General features: G+C 46.6%; 1 protein-coding gene across 2 annotated transcripts in view; it reads left to right on the top strand.

The window, feature by feature from the left end:
- The window catches only part of slc14a2 (solute carrier family 14 member 2), a 139,575-nt gene that overhangs the window by 68,501 nt on the left and 56,288 nt on the right, over nt 1-14,786 (top strand). The gene's annotated exons all lie outside the window — the stretch shown is intronic.

Genomic DNA, 14,786 nt, shown 5'->3' on the forward strand with positions numbered 1-14,786 from the left:
CGGCGTCGTATGAATGTGGGTTCAGGCCTGGCAGTGTTTCAGTGATCTGGTGCTGTCCGCCAAGGTGAGTGACATTCACAATTGCACGTTCACATCCCTGCAGGTGAGAAATGGCACCAAGGAGATGAGAACTTATGTGGCCAACCCAAGCATTGGTCACGGCTAGGAACCAACATGCACAAAAAAGATGCTGGGTAGCCTTACACAGAGGGCCCATGGTCAGTGATAAGTTGACCACTGCATTCACAAGTCTGAATGATCACTTGTAGCAAGCCTCCCAGTGGCATGATATGCAACATGGAAGCAGGCACAGGTCTAAGAGAGACAAGACACATTGTATGCACCTCTTTGCAGGAGAAGCACGTTCACAATGGAAGGAAATGGAGAGGAACTGGAAGCGGTGTGCCATTCACAGACATAGTGACCCCAATGGAGGAGGATACAATGGAAATAGGATAGGCTGCAGCAGAGCAGCCTGTTACTGAGGGTGGAGCTCAACAGTTGGATTTTCTGTCTCACGCCACTGGTAGAGGTGTTACCAATGAGGCGGACTATCCAGTACCGGGCCCCGCCCCACCATCCCGCCACCAGAGACCCCTAATTAAAGAGACCCCCCACATAGGTCCTTTAAATCAGGAGACCACCTCCCCTCCAAGATTCCCCGGAAGAGAGATCCCTACAGGAAGCCGCCCAGAAGGGAGACACCTGTATGGAAACTAGAGAATAGTCCAAACAGAGACAGTGAAAAAGATCACTGCTTTGACACTCACCTGTGCAATACCCCTGGTTCATTCACAGGAAGCAGCACATGTCAATTCTTGGAAAGAGAAAAATCAGTCAGTTGAGTTTAAACCCCCTCAGATCTTTGATCTGCAAGCTTTCATTTATTTCTCTTTGATATTGAGTTTACTAAGCTGTGATTGCCAGCTTTTATACACTCCCAGCTGTCAGCATTGTTGCATTCATCTTCCTTCACAGTTGAGTCACTTTGAAGCGGTTAGCTAAGGAACTAACCACAATGTTTCTAAACATCAAGGGCGGTATTCTCTCCCCCCCCACACCGGGTGGGAGAATCGCCGTGAAGGCGCGCGAGTTGCGCCACGCCGCCCCAACACCCGCACGCGATTCTCCCCCCCCCCCCCCCGAAACCAGCGGCAGAAAATCGCGCCGGGCCGCTCGGAGAATCGCCGCAAACAGCAAGCGGCGATTCTCTGGCCCGTATGGGCCGACCGGCCAGCGATAAAAAAAACGACAGTCCCGCCTGCGCCGTCCACCCCTGGTTTCTGCCAGCGGGAACTGTGCGGGAATGCGGGGGGGCAGCCTGTGGAGGGGGGAAGGGGTCTCCTTCACCCGGGGGGCCTCCGATGGGGTCTGGCCTGCGATCAGGGCCCACCAATTGGCGGGCCGGCCTCTCCCCCCGGGCCTACCTACTTCCGAAGCCGGCCCCAGAACCCCGGCGCCATGTTGGTGAGGGGCCGGCGCGTGTAAGAAGTTCCCCGCCCATGCGCAGGATGGCGTGGCCGAACTGCACATGCACAGGAATGGCGGCCCCAACTGCGCATGCACCGGTTGGCACAGCACCTATTTGGCTCCGCGTAAGGAGGCTGGAGTGGCATGAACCGCTCCAGCGCCGTGCTGGCCCCCTGTGGGGGCCAGAATAGGTCGTGCCCGAGCCCTGTTTGCACCGTCGTGAAATGCTACGGCGTTCACGATGGCGTGGGCACTTATTCCCAGGAGCGGAGAATCCTGCCCCAAACTTTTAAAAAATAAATTTAGAGTTATTTTTTTTCCCAATTAAGGGACAATTTATCATGGCCAATCCGCCTACCCTGCACGTCTTTGTGTTTAGTGGTGAGACCCACGCAGACACAGGGAGAATGTTCTAACTCCACATGGGCAGTGACCCAGGGACAGGATAGAACCTGAGTCCTTGGCGACATCAGGCAGCCGTGCTAACCACTGCCCCACCATGTAAACATCAAGCTTTGATTGACAGCTCCTGCAACACTTCAAACAGAGTTTTGTGCTTTTAGTTTCTAGCTGACCACTTCAAATTCACTCAACTGTGAAGGGAGATAATTGGAAAGTACTTAGGGCGAAATTCTCCGACCCCCACGACGGGTCGGAGAATAGCGGGAGGGCCTTCCCGACATTTTTCCCGCCCTCCCGCTATTCTCCCCCACCCCCCGCCCAACTCCCGACCCGAATCGCTGCCGCCGTTTTTTTACGGCCGGCAGCGATTCACAGCTGTTCGCTTGGGCCGAAGTCCCAGCCCTTTACGCTGTTTTTACGAACGGCAAACACACCTGGTCTGGCCGTTCGTAAAAACGGCGTCACAAACTCGCTTTTCATAACCATGGCACCGATTGGCACGGCAGTACCACGGCCGTGTCAAGGGTGCCATGGGCCCGCGATCGGTGGGCACCGATCGCGGGCAGCGGGCCCGATGCTCGCGCACTCTTTCTCCTTCCGCCGCCCCGCAGTATCCATTCGCGGGGCGGCTGAGGGGCAACCCGGCCCGCGCATGCGCGGGTTTCGCGCAAATACGCGATGACGTCATCCGCGCATGCGCGGGTTGGAGTCTTCCAATCCGCGCATGCGCGGCTGACGTCATATGACGCATCAGCCGGCGCTAACTCCGGCAAGCGGGCTTAACGATATTCGTTAAGCCCGTCATGCCGGAGCCTACGGCGTCGGGCTGCTAGCCCCGACCGGGGACCAGAATCGGTTCCCGGTCGGGAAGGGGCGCGCTGGCGTCAAACCCGCCCGGGTTTGACGCCAGCTTTACGATTTCTCCCGTTTTGGGAGAATCACGCCCTTAATTCTGTCCAGGAGCCATGGAGGTCTCCTTATTTAGAGGGTTTCAGCTGATATATCCTTACTTAGGGGCTCTCTTTTTGACAGGGGGGCAGGTTGGGCACCCCTCCCCCGCACGGGGGGGGGGGGGGGGGGAGGTGGTTGAATTGCATTGTGGGGGGAGGGGGGCGAGGGAGGCTGAATCGCAAAGCAAGGGGTATTGCCAGCCATGGGTCCTCGCTATCAGACTGCCTGCTCAAAATGGTAGTCTGATAGCGGGATTCCCTCAGGAATCCCTCGTAATCCTTGCCATGCAAAAACTTGCGTGGCTAAGGATGGGGAATTGTGGGAACACAAATATCGTGCAATTAAGCTCCAGCAAATCAGGTGCAAATTTGCTTTAACACTGCTTACCAGACTTGTCAAGTAGTCCCCCAAACGGAGAATCCTGGCCGTGATGGATGAGTGTATCAGTCCTTCTGATGGTGACCAACTATGGCGCCTGTGGTAGCGTGCCCCTCTACAGTACACATTCGCGGAGGATCATTTGACCCATTCAGCTGCACAGGTACAGGCCGAAGCATGCAAATTCTGGGGCTGAGCATGGGTTTTCTTTCCCAGTTTGGAATCTGGAGTCGTGGACTACTGTAGCCTTTATCTCAATCTCTGTAAATAGTTACTTACCTTAATAAACCGTTTATTCGTTCATCTACTTGGTGATGGCCAGTCTTACAGGATACTACATTTGGCAGCGAGGATCAATCAGAGTGCCTTCCTATTGCTACAGAAATTGGGAAAGCAGACCTCTTGTGGAAGCTTGAAGAAAACCCGTTCAGCAATCTGTGAGTGTAAAATACCTCTTTCTGAGAAGCATGAGCCATTCGACCCGAACACGGAACAGTGGGTGCTATATGTCGAATTACTAGTGGGCATAGGTTTAAGGTGCGAGGGGCAAGGTTTAGAGGAGATGTACAAGGCAAGTTTTTTACACAGAGGGTAGTGGGTGCCTGGAACTCGCTGCTGGAGGAGGTGGTGGAAGCAGGGACGATAGTGACATTTAAGGGGCATCTTGACAAATATATAAATAGGATGGGAATAGAGGGATACTGACCCAGGAAGTGTAGAAGATTGTAGTTTAGTTGGGCAGCATGGTCGGCACGGGCTTGGAGGGCCGAAGGGCCTGTTCTTGTGCTGTACTTTTCCTTGTTCTTTGTTCTTTGACTGCATTTTTTTAAGGCTAATGAAATCGGGAGGGGCAAGAGAAGCAACGGGTAATCCTAATAATAATAATCATTAATAGTGTCACAAGTAGGCTTACATTAACACTGCAATGAAGTTACCGTGAAAATCCCCGAGTACGCTGAGGGAGAATTCAGAATGCCCAATCCACCTAACTCACACGTCTTTCGGAACTTGTGGGAGGAAACCAGAGCACCCGGAGGAAACCCACACAGACACAGGGAGAACGTGCAGACTCCGCACAGACAGTGACCCATGCCGGGAATCAAACCTGGGACCCTAGTACTGTGAAGCAACAGTACTAACCACTGTGCTACCGTGCCGCCCTCACCTGAATCTCCATACCATCCCAGTAGCTTCTCAGTATTTGCTGCCCAATAATAGTAGAAGCGATTCAGTAGTGTCAGGCCTCCTGATTGCCAATCTTTCTGGGGAACCATTTTTCAGATACTGGTTACTTTTCCCACTCAAATGAAAGTTGAAATCAGTCTCCCTACTTCCAAAAAAAATGATTGAGATAAAAATATTGGAGTGCATTAAAATAGAAACAGAAAACCTGGTAGGATATTAATTTTTACTGACTGGATTTTGCCATGCAAGCACAGAGAAACGTTATTCCATCTCTGCAAAATTTGCTTTAACCCTATTTACCAGACTTGTCAAATTTAATTTTCTAAGCTGACTCTAAGCCCGTGTTATTTGAATTCCTAAGTAGCAAAAATGGGAACCTGTCAGAGGAAATGGTAGTTCCTCTAAGTTTACTCCTATCACCGGTTGTGTAACCGGCAAACACTCACTTATACCCCAATTTAATTTATACCTCGAAAAAGCCCCAAATATGGATTCTCCGCCGTCGGGATTCTCCGTTTTGCCGGCAGCCCGGGGTTTCCCGACAGCGTGAGGCTGCCCCACAATGGAAAACCCCATTGGCCGGCCGGAATAACGGAGCATCCCGCCGGCGGGTCGGGGAAGAAATGTGGCGCGTCGGGGCGGAGAATCCAGCCCAACTTTGAATCGAGGAAACTGGACAGTAGATTTCAGAGATGGGAGGAGAAAGGGATATTTATGACAGATTTGTTTGTAGAAGGCCGATTTGTGAGCTTCAAAGAATTGGTAGCAAAATTTGGGCTTTCACGAATGGAGAAATTTGAATATATACAGGTGTGTGACTTCTCGAAAAAATGATTTTTCCATCTTTTTCGATGTTACCGCCTTCCTTGTTATTGGAGAAGATTCTGTCGTTAACAGGGAGAAAGGAAGAACGTCTGGGGTTTATGGAAGGCTTATAGTCGAGGATTCTCTGTCCTTGTTTGGGATCAAACCCATGTGGGAAGAAGAACTTTGATTTGAACTGGATGATGGGGTGTGGTGCAAGATTCTGCGAAAGATAAATGCAACATCATCATGTGCTAGATTATGATTAATGCAATTCAAGGTTGTGCAAAGAGTCCATTTGACCAAATCCAAGATGAGTAAGATGTTTGTGAATGGTGTGGAATTGGCCCGGCCAATCATGTACATATGTTTTGTGTATGTCCTAAACCCGTGGGATTTTGGGTCTCCTTCTTCAGTACCATGTCGGCCATTTTACAAATCAAATTGAATCCCTGTCCTCTGGAAGTCATAATAGGGGTGTCGGACTTGCCAAAACTGCAGGCAGGGACTGGGCTGATGATGTTGCCTTCGCTTCACTAATTGCTCGTAGGCTGATACTAAAGAGATGGAAAACATCTTCTCCACCCAGGAAATAATTTGTAATTTTTATATCTCAAAAAAGTTAAGTACACTATGAAGGGCTCAATTAATGGGTTCCACCGAAGATGGCAGCCGTTCATTTTATACTTTAAAGATTTGATCACGATTAGCTGTTAAAGAAATGGGGAGGATGGGAAAGAGGGTTTTTAAAATTATTATTCTTATTGGAAATAATTTGTTGTTGTTATTGTGTGTTTATGTATAATTTTTAAAAATTGAATAAAAATATTTTTTAATTCAAGTAAAGATGTATGTTGTGCCTGCAATAGGAGGGAGCACATTAGTAGCAAGTGCAACATTAAACAGAGCTTATGGGGGGAGGGGGGGGGGGGGGGCAACAAAAAGAATTCCGACTCCAGTGCACAGTGTTGAGAATAACCATGAAATGGATCTGAAGTGTACAGGCTAAACAACATTAAGATGGACAAGTTGACCCCAATAACAATTGTGTTGATGGTAAATGGCCAGCCATTCAGAATGGTGGTGGACACAGGTGCCTCTGTTACAGTTGTAGGAGAACAAAGGTATCATTATTTGTAAGGGGGGGGGTTCCAGCCCCTGAAGTTAAGAAGCATGATGGCCAAGCTAGCCACGTACACTGCGGAAGCTTTAATATCCTGGGAGCAACAACAACGGCCGTAAACTACTGACACCAACTGCCTCTAATAAGTAGTAGGAGGCCAAGGACCATGTTTGATGGACCAAAATTGGTTTTGCCAAATGAGATTAAATTGGCTAGAAACCTTCAAAATTACCGAAGGAGATTTTCATGACGTCTTAAAAAAAAATTAGGTGCTGTTCCAAGACAAGTTAGGCAAGGTACAAGGTCTAAAAGCAAAAATTTATGTGGACCCTGAGGCCACACCCAATTTTACAGAGCCCAACCCATGCCCTATGCCTCACATAGGTTTGATCTCAAACAGTTGGAAGAATTAGGCATTGGGCGGCATGGTGGCACATTGGTTAGCACTGTTGTCTCACAGCGCCAGGGACCCGGGTTTGAATCTGACCTCAGGTGAGTGACTGTGTGGAGTTTCAATGTTCCCACTGTGTCTGCGTGGATTTCCTCCGGGTGCTCCCGTTTCCTCCCACAGTCCAAAGATGTGCAGGTTAGGTGGATTGGCCATGATAAATTGCCCCTAAATGTCCAAAGATTAGGTGGGTTTATGGGGTTAGGGCGGGGGATTAGGCCGAGGTAGAGTGCTCTTTCAGAGGGTCGCTGCAGAGTCGATAGGTCAAATGGCCTCCTTCTGCACTGTAGGGATTCTATGATTCTACGATCAAGTCTGCACAGTTTCCCCAGCTCCCATAGTGCCAATGGTTAAGCTAGATAGAACCATTAGGATATGTAGAAAGCACGGTAGAATTGTGGATTACACAATTGCTTCACAGCTCCAGGGTCCCAGGTTTGATTCCGGCTTGGGTCACTGTCTGTGCGGAGTCTGCGGGTTTCCTCCGGGTGCTCCGGTTTCCTCCCACAGTCCAAAGATGTGCAGGTTAGGTGGATTGGCCATGAAAAATTTCCCTTAGTGTCCAAAATTGCCCTTAATGTTGTGTGGGGTTACTGGGTTACTGGGTTATGGGGATAGGGTGGAGGTGTTGACCTTGGGTAGGGTGCTTTTTCCAGGAGCCGGTGCAGACTCGATGGGCTGAATGGCCTCCTTCTGCACTGTAAATTCAATGATAATCTATTAATTAACCATGAATCACACAGCAAAATTGGACCAATACCCAATACCAAGAATTTAAGATTTACAAACTAAATTAGCAGGAGGTTTAATTTGCACTAAACTTGCCATGCGTACCAACAATTACAATTAGATGAGGTATCTAGAGAATGTGTTACTATGAATACTCACAAAGGCCAGTATATCCTTTCAGAGTCTCATCGGCGTGTGCGATTTTCCAGCGCCCAATGGAAAGCTTACTACCTATAGTGTTTTAAGAAGGCCGGAGAAAGGCTAAAAAGGGAAAATTGTATGTTCCATGAAGGTTCACATTGGGGTTTAGAGTCGACACCCAAGGGCTGCACTCTTTGCAGAAGATCAAAGCAATTAAGGAAGCACTGGCCCCCACAAATATGTCAGTATTGAAATTTTTTTAGGAATGGTGAATAATGACGGAAGAATTATTCCTAATCTTTCCACAATGTTGGCACCCCTACACACACTGCTCAAGAAGCATCAGAGGTGGCATTAGAGAGAGCATCGGAAAGAAGCCTTTGAACAGGTTAAGCTAACTTTGCAGTCATCCAGTCTCTTAGTTCATTTCGACCCCTCAAAAGATTCTTATCTGCTATGCGTCTCCTTACAGAAACAGAATGGTTTTATAGTATAAGATGGAAGATGGTGTAGAAAACTTATTGTCTATGCCTCGAGGACTCTGACCGATGCTGAAAAAACATCTTTTCAAATTGAAAAAGAGGGGCCGATGTTTGGAGTGAAGAGTTCCATCAATATTTGATTTGATTTGATTTATTATTGTCACATGTATTAGTATACAGTGAAAAGTATTATTTCTTGCATGCTGTACAAACAATGCATACCGTACATAGGGATGGAAGGAGAGACTACAGAATGTAATATTACAGTCATAGCTCGGGTGTAGAGAAAAGATCGACTTAATACAAAGTGATTGAATTAGAACATTGTTAGAGAGTTTAAAAGAGTTAGAATGAAGTTTTAGAAGCATAGAACGAGAGGAAAAGATAGGATTAGAGGGTATGCTGGGCATAGCTTGCATACGTCACCTTGCTCTGGCGCAATGTGTTTATGGGCGGCACTTCATAATAGTTACTGACCACTAATCCCTGGTAGCCATTCCACCCATAGTTTCAGCCAGGGTCCAACGCTGGGCTCTCTTATTAGCAGCCTACAAATAGTTTAGGCCGGACACACACATATCAGACGCTTTTGAATGCCTTCCCCTACCAGGAAATATACCACCTCCACCAGTACCACAGGAAATTGTTCTTGCTCAAAACATTCTCAATACATTATCTGTGTCAGTGCGAGAGATCAAATTTTGAACCCAGAAGGACCCTACATTATCTAGAGTTAAACATACGGTCCTCCGCAGCTGGCATTATGATACCAGGTCTGAGCAATTAAGACCCGCTCAGTTAAAAAAAGACGAGTTAAGTTGTGTGGATATTTTATTATGGGGATCAAGTGTGGTCCTTCCCTGCTAGAAAGCTATTATTACAGAAGCTACAATGTGTCCATCCTGGGAAGGCAAAGATGAAAATGCTCACATGTAGTTATGTGTGGTGGCCCGGGACGGATACCGACAGAATCTGGTCAAACAATGTGACCAATGTCAAATGCAGCCAAAATTGCCTCTGTGGCGCTAATGCACCTTCGGGAATGATCAGGACAACCATGGGTGCGGCTATACATCGATTGTGTGGGCCCATTCATGGCACCATGCTCTTGCTCATCGTTGATGCTCACTCCGAGTAGTTGGACATCCACAAAGTTAAGTCCATGACATTATCAGCAACAGTAGAGAAAATGCGACAGACACTCGACACTGGGTTGTCCGAAGTGCTCAACTTGGATTATGGGCCTGCATTCACTCATGAAGAGTTCAATCATATCATGAGAACCAACGGTGCTCCACAACTTTGGGCTGCTCCCCACCACCCTGCTTCAAATGGATCAGCTGAGAGAGCCAGTGGGGTAGTCCGCCCCGAGTGATATTGCTACGGCTGAAAGTAATGCTGCAGAAAAGTACCCGAGGAAGAGTCAAGGTATGTTTCAGTAAGAACTGGAGAAGTTATCTGCACTGACAGACCATCCCAAGTCAAGAGTCAACCCATTGAGGCTCAAACCGACTTTACCACTAGTGCTAGAGTATCCGCAAGTGAACTGTGACACCCCCAAAGGATCAACAATTTCCCAGACAGACTAAACTTATAAGGGACTGTGTTGAGTTCCATTTGTTGTATAATATTGTAAATAGTTCCATTGTTATTGAAAGTGTTAATCAGGAACTTAAAGGGGGAGGATACGGTAGTCTGCCCTTTTAAGGGGCAAGTTCTTGGCGGGTCATGTGACCTGTTTGGTCAATTGGGCAGAGTGCATGAATCCTGGGTCCGAGTGCGGGTTTTTCTTGCCTGTTTTGGAGTCTGGAGTCGTGGAGAATGGTAGCCTTTATCTCACTCTCTGTAAATAGTTACTTCCCTAAATAAAACATCTATTCATTTGTCTACTTGGTGGTCACCAGTCTTAACAGCACACTACAGCGCCCTTGTGGGAACTGATGAAAACAGAAAACTCTAGATTATGGACAAACAGTGGCTGTTGATTGAATTGTGCAGATGACCCCAAACTGGAAGTATTGTAAAATGTGAGGAAGACAGCAATAAACTTTATTGGAATACCGACAGGTTGGTGGAATGGGCAGGCAAATAGCCGACGAGTATAAAGTGATTAATTTTGGAAGGAAGAACAGGGAGAGTCTATATAAAATAATATATGTTTAAAATAATATAAAAATGTATAAGTTTGCGGGTGATATGAATGTGGCGGGCCATATCTCAAACAACGACGAATCAGACTCCAGGAGGGAGATAAATCACTTGGTTGCATGGTGTACCGAAAACAACCTCAAACTAAATGTTGGAAAGACCAAGGAACTGATCATTGACTTCAAGAAGTATAGCACGACACCCCCCCCCCCCCCCCCCCCCCCCCGTCTGCATCAATGGCTCCGAAGTGGAGATGGTCGATAGCTTTAAGCTCCTGGGGGTCACCATCACCAACAGTCTGTCCTGGTCCACTTACATTGATGCAACAGTCAAGAAAGCTCAACAACGTCTCAACAACAACAAGCTTGCCATCCCCAATTTGATTCTGCATATACCTCCCGCTGCCTCAGGAAGGCAGACAGCATTATAATAGACCCCTCCCATCCAGGCACTGCCTTCTTCCAGACCCTTCCATTAGGCAGAAGGTACAGAAGTATGAAGACCTGCACATCCAGACATAGGAACAGCTTCTTTCCCACAGCTACAAGACGGGTCAACGACTCCCCCTCGGACTGATCTGTTCCATGTAAGAACACTATTCACGATGTCCTATGCTGCTCTTACTTATGTATTTGTTTTGTTTGGCCCTTTGTTCTGCACTGTAGCCAATCACTGTTTGCCGATGTACCATTTGTCAATGTTCCCCGTTGATTATTCTTTTGTCTACTATGTACGTACTGTGTATGGTCCATCTGCCGCAGAAAAATACGTTTCACTGTACTTTGGAACATGTAACAATAAATTCAATCAATCAATAAAGGGCACAATTCTAAAGGTGATATAATAAGGGACGTATGTGCACAAATCATTGAAAGTGGCAGAGCAGGTTGAGAAAGCAGTTCATAAAGAATATGGGATCCTAGGCTTTATAAATAGGCCAAAAGTATAAGAGCAAGAAACTTATGATAAACCTGTATAAAACACATTTCAGCCTCAAATTGTGCCCAGTCTTAACACCACATTTTAGGAAGGATGTGAAGGCATTAGAGAGAAAATGGAAAAGATCATTCTGTGGATGAGTAACCTTCAGTTAGATTGGAGAAACTGTTGATCTGGAAGAAGTGAAGATTAAAAATAAATTGGTGGAGGTATTCAAACTGATGGGGTCTGGATAGAATAGGTGGAGTGAAGAAGTTCTTGCTGGTGGAAGGATCGAGAACTAGAGGATATCGATCATAGGTGATTGGTAAAATAAAATTAACAGTGGCATGAGGAACTACTTTTGCAGTGATTGTTTAGGATTTGGAATGCACAGTCTGAGAGTGTGGTGGAGGCAGATTCAATTAAGGCCTTCAAAAAAGAATTGGATCGTTATCTGAAAAAATCAATTTCCAGGGCTACGAGGAAAATGTGAGGAAGTGGGAATAGCATAGTTGTTCTTTCAGAGAGATGGTAACAACATGACGAAAAAGTTCTCTTGTGCTGTAGCCAATCTGTGATTCCATGATTTTAACATCATTCTTGTCTCTCCTACAGGTCCAGTAGTGGAGGAAGAACTGATAATGGTTTGGGAATGAAATGAGATCTGAGAGATCCCTTATCTGAGGAGACTGCATCATGTCAGTTCACGGCTTTTCACAGTAACTTCATAAGCGATTGTGACAATAAGCGATTTTCATTCATTCATTCATCAGTGCACCCTCCACCTCAACAGATACCTCACCTCAGTGGGCACTGATGCACAATTAGAAAGGGTGGCACCGGCTGCTGCTTATAGCACAGGTGTGCATGAGCATGCAACAGAGGCAGTTACAGCTGTGGTTACTCCCCCATGAAGGCCCCAGCAGTGCCTTCAGCTTCCACCAGATGGCAAGCTTTGGGAGATATCAGCAAAATGGCTGTTGCTGGAACAGCAGTGTGAAATGTGTGGACACCTTTCAGAGTTCCCGGAAACTGATTGCACCCAACTGCAGATAATAGAAGAATCCATCCATGCCATGAACGGTCCATGTTTCTAGCATGCGAGCACATGGCATCCTCCACTGAGACACTGGTGACCCTCATGGTGAGCAACATGAAGCACACACTCAGTGGATGCAGAAAGTACACACGGCCTTCACAGTATGGTCTCATCAACACGCTGTGTTTAGCAATATTGTAGGCGTTATAGCATCAAGATGCATGGACATTTTGCCAGAACTTCAACCACTCCAGGTAAGTAGGAAAGGGAAGGCAGGCCTCAAAGGGGTTAGGAGCTACTGCCTGAAATCTATGGGGGCTCTTCACAAGGCACTCCTTGCATTGCTTCTTTCTTACTGCACCATGAGCGTATATACACCATAACGACTACAGCAGCTCAGGAAGACTGCTCACCACCACCTTCTCAAGGACAATTAGGGATGGGCAACAAAAGATATCGTTGCCAGTGATGCGCGCACCCTGTAAAAGATTTTTTTTTTAATCCGCAGATCCTTTGAGAGTGACACAAATGTTTTATAAAGCAGTGATGACAGAGGCATCCTTTGCACTCCTGCAGGTGGCCCTGAATGTGCCATGCCCCTCTTGGGCTCAGGGGGCTGTCAACTGTGCCCATCTCATAGACTGGAGCAGAAAAAACAGTATCCTGTTTCCAAATGAATGGCAGGCACTGGGAGAGCACACGGTACGAGCGACCGAAGACATTAGTGTCAATTCACCTAGTAGCGCCTGGGGTCTCACTATGTGACAGTTATTGTGTATTGCTCTGGTCTTTGATACATGGCATCCATCACCTTTTTAATGCAGTGATGGATCACTGTATCCAGGCAATTTCTGGACAGATCCTGAGGTGTAAATGTTGAGTGCTACTGTCACCTTCAATGCCGCAGATAAGAGGTGGTCACTATACCCTCTGGCCTCAACTCTTCCTCCAGCCTTCCACACAGATCTGCTGCCACCTACCTGGACAGTCTTTGGAGGCATTGGCATGGCCCATTTCAATGAAGCAGAACCTTTGCTCAAAACCTTTTGACCTTCAGGAGTGCCTGCACTCTTGCACCCTCATGGAGCTACTGTTCCTCTGGCTATTGCTTGAGGCCAAACTTGTCTCTCTTCCTCACTGGAGGAGTCAAACTCTAATACCCACCCACTGAAATCTGAAGCCGCTCAATGCCTGATGTTGCCTGCACTAGATAAAGTAAACCCTGGAGACCCTCTTCCAATTGGTGTCCTCCAATATGGGCTTGCACAGTAAAATGTCTCCAACTTTTCAATCCTTGCTTTAATTGAACCTCAGCCTGCCTGCCTGACAATGCAGCTGTATTTAATGGCTGCCACTTCCAGACGCTGAGCTCTCACCTCCTATTAGCTGGTGAACCATTGATGCTTCGTGGGACCTGAGCACTGCCAGTAATATTTAAAATCACCTCAAAATCGCAAACAACTGGCTGCTTAACAGCTCCAATTTGCTGCCAACTGTCATTATGTGCGATCATGATGTTATTGCTTGATCTGGTAAATTTGCATGGTGTAGATTCTATCGATAACATTTTACCAGTCTCGTGGCAATGGGCTTGGAGGAGGGGGGGCAGGTAAAATGGTAGGAAATGCTTAATAGAGGAACACCATTGTCTTCCTGCCACTGGCTGGAATGGTGCCCAATTTCCCAATTGTATGGCCCGCCTCATCCCATTTCATCCCCTCATCTTCTGGGCCATAAAATTCCAGTCCATAAAAGGATTGGCCTATCATTCAGACCTTCATGCCTGTTTCAGCTCCCTAAAAGCGCTACCAATTTGTCCCAATCCCCTGCTCTTTCCCAGTTAGCCCCACTTTTCTTTTCATCCCATTCCATTCTGAATATTACTATTGAGTCTGATCCCACCCTTTCAGGCCATGCGTCCCAGATCACAACAACTTGCTGAGTCAAGAAGTTCTCTTCTTCTCCCATCTGGCTTTTTTGCTGATTATTTTAAACCTATGTCTGCTGTTTAATCAACCCTCCTGCCACTGGAAAAAACTTTTCTCTATCTGCTCTATCAAATGCTGAATACCTTTATTCAATCTTCCCTCAGGCCTCTTTGTTTTAAGAAGAACAATTCCAGATACTATTGGAAAGATTTTGTTTGAGCAATCAGGAAGTTAACCATGTGGAATGGAGTCTATAATGGTGCAGATTGCATTTTGTCTTTGAGACCAGCCACGCAAACTTGGCAATGTACAAAACCCCAATACGAAGCAACTTTTAATCTCTGACTAGTTGGGTGTTGCATTTACTATAACGTTTAAACTTTCTGGACTTAATGCAAAAGATTATGCTGTGCACAGTTCCAATTTAGCAACATATTTACACATTGCTCATAAATTGTTTTAAATTTTCTTGTTATTATGAAACAGTGGATCATCAGATTTTCCATAAACAATGTTATGGTGATCCACTTGTTAGAAATAAATCAAATGGATGCTTGTTAATGTGCTAAATGTTTGCTCTCGGGTTATCAAGTTACTGTCTGATCTAATTTTGTGGTTTGAATTATATTTGATAACT

Source organism: Scyliorhinus canicula, chromosome 3, assembly GCF_902713615.1.
Source record: "Scyliorhinus canicula chromosome 3, sScyCan1.1, whole genome shotgun sequence".
NCBI classification, from domain to species: domain Eukaryota; kingdom Metazoa; phylum Chordata; class Chondrichthyes; order Carcharhiniformes; family Scyliorhinidae; genus Scyliorhinus; species Scyliorhinus canicula.